This window comes from Sander lucioperca, chromosome 3 (assembly GCF_008315115.2).
Source record: "Sander lucioperca isolate FBNREF2018 chromosome 3, SLUC_FBN_1.2, whole genome shotgun sequence".
Taxonomy (NCBI): domain Eukaryota; kingdom Metazoa; phylum Chordata; class Actinopteri; order Perciformes; family Percidae; genus Sander; species Sander lucioperca.
In genome coordinates, this window is record NC_050175.1 from 5,065,180 (window position 1) to 5,067,679 (window position 2,500).

Sequence of the window (2,500 nt, forward strand, 5' to 3'; positions counted from 1 at the left end):
GGCTGCCTTCAGCAGCTAACCTGAGCTAGCTGGCTTTTTAGACAATGTACTATGGATGCAGGGCTCTCAAGTGTTATTGTCATTGAGCGTGACAGTCACTCATTTCAGTCTTTTGTCACGCACTCCAGCCACACATTGTATTTCTCACGCGGAAAAACTATTTATAATATATTTAATATGCCGCAGTGCCCAAAATTTCTCTGGCCGCGTCGCTCTCACTATGGAACCGGCAGGAACCAAGCACGTCTCCCCTGGAGTTCTTAGTCGAGCCTGCCACTTATCAGCCAATCAAAAAAAAGAAAGGGGCTTCACAATAGCCAATCAGAAAATAGCACTATTGTATCTGGGTAAGATTTAACACAACAACCAATGAAAAAAAAGCTCTCTCTCTCTCTCTCTCTCTCTCACACACACACACACACACACACACACACACACACACACACACACACACACACACACACACACACACACACACACACACACACACACACACACACACACATATCATGCGCAATGTACTGTTAAAAGTTACCGTGACAACAATGGCTTCTCTTTAAAGTGGTAAGGACAGTTTTCTTGGATAGAATCCAGTGTAAATAAGGACGAGCTTTTCTGCAGCATGTGCAGACATTTCCCCAGCGGAGCTGACAGCCAATCAGAGAGAGAGGAGTGTGTTTGAGTGCTGGCCCCCACAGAGGTAACATCAAGTAAAACGGGTTTCATGCTTCTTGCGTTATTATTTAAGTAACCTAGTAACCTTCCTATTTAGTAAGAAATGGTGAACACTGATGATGGCTTCTAGCTGAAAGGTGTTTGTGTTTTACCCACATTAAATAAGAAGATAACTTATCTGTGAGTGACATAGTTTTTAGTTTTCTTTGATCCTGTCACTGCCTGTCGATACACTGTCTAAGATTTGGAGCCTTGCTGACCAGTTTTCATTATATCTTTCATAATTTAAACAATGCTTGGCTGGAAGTTTTCATTCTTTTCATTGGCTGCTCATGATCTGACCATAGTCCTGAAGCAACAATGCTGTTATGAATGCACATGTGTGATTTCTGTCTGATGTAGGCTATTCTATGTCATGCAGTATGTAAAAGCCTTCTCTGCTGTTGGGTTCATGTTTAGTTGCCACTTTGTGCAATAAAATGGTTCATTTTATAACAGTGCTGTGCAGAGCCAATGCTGCTGGTTCTGCATGTGCAGATATATTTCACCCTGAATAGGTTAAAATCGACAGGTTTTTGTCTATATTGTTGTGTAGAAACTTTTTAGACTGAGTTTTGTTGGTTGAACATGTTGTAGTCAGTACTGCTATTGCCGTTGTAATGCAGTATATGTTGGAAGGTAAAATTGTAGCTGTTTTTTCTCAGTTTGTCCTTTTTGCTACTTCTACATCTTTTTGAGAATGGCCCACTCACTTTAATGCTTGCCAGCTCAAAATACTATTTCTGCCTACGCCACTGCTGTGACAGTATCTCTGAATCACAAGGTTTAGTTACGCAATTCAGGAATTGTCCAATTGCAATGCTCATGCTCTGCATAAAGCTGTCCTCTATTCTAGCTGTAATGTCTTCCTCTAACTCTGGGATAGAACTGGGTTGGCCACCCACCACTAAACAACTCTGATTAATAGAAGTGTAACTTAAGAGAGAGATGTTTATTTAGTCCTTCTGGGTGAAATGAGCACTGCCATGCAACATGTTTTCTGTTAAAGTTGCTGAGAAATAAAAATGTTGTCTAACTGGTTTAGTGTGAGTCAGTCTGTTGAAATGTTCACCTGGTGAGAGGTGAGTGATGAGGACAGTAGATTTGAACATTGCTGAACGGAGCTGAGACGCCATTACAGGGTGAGAGATCTCTGCTGGAAAACACACGACGGGAAGATCTGAAGCAGTCAAGAGAAGGGACAGTAACTCGGTGAGTCTTGTTTTTGAGAGACATTTAGATACAAAGACAGATGGCTGAGAAAACTGCTCTTGTTGAAAGTTACCATGAATGAAGGTTTGTGTGTCTCTGTGTGTCTGTGAGTATATGTATGTGTATGTGTGTGTCTGTCTGTTTGCGTGTGTGTGTGTGTGTGTCTGTGTGTGTGTGTGTGTCTATGTGTGTGTCTATGTGTGTGTGTGTGTGTGTGTCTGTATGTGTGTGTGTGTGTGTGTCTATGTGTGTGTCTGTGTGTGTGTGTGTGTGTGTGTGTGTGTCTGTATGTGTGTGTGTGTGTCTGTATGTGTGTGTGTGTGTCTGTGTGTGTGTGTGTGTCTATGTGTGTGTCTATGTGCGTGTGCGTGTGTGTGTATGTGTGTGTCTATGTGCGTGTGTGTGTGTGTGTGTGTGTGTCTGTGTGTGTGTCTGTATGTGTGTGCGTGTGTGTCTATGTGTGTGTCTATGTGCGTGTGTGTGTGTGTGTGTGTGTCTGTGTGTGTGTCTGTATGTGTGTGTGTGTGTGTGTGTCTATGTGTGTCTATGTGCGTGTGTGTGTGTGTGTGTGTGT

At 42.5% G+C, this 2,500-nt stretch overlaps 1 protein-coding gene and 1 long non-coding RNA gene across 2 annotated transcripts in view; both read left to right on the top strand.

The window, feature by feature from the left end:
• LOC118494678 (nuclear factor 7, brain-like) overlaps positions 1 to 2,500 on the top strand; it is an 11,506-nt gene that overhangs the window by 5,947 nt on the left and 3,059 nt on the right. The window lies entirely within an intron of this gene.
• LOC116056310 overlaps positions 1 to 2,500 on the top strand; it is an 8,721-nt gene that overhangs the window by 3,762 nt on the left and 2,459 nt on the right. Inside the window, exon 3 of the long non-coding RNA XR_004106544.2 lies at positions 712 to 719. This is a non-coding gene — a long non-coding RNA (uncharacterized LOC116056310). The remainder of the gene's footprint in view (positions 1 to 711; positions 720 to 2,500) is intronic.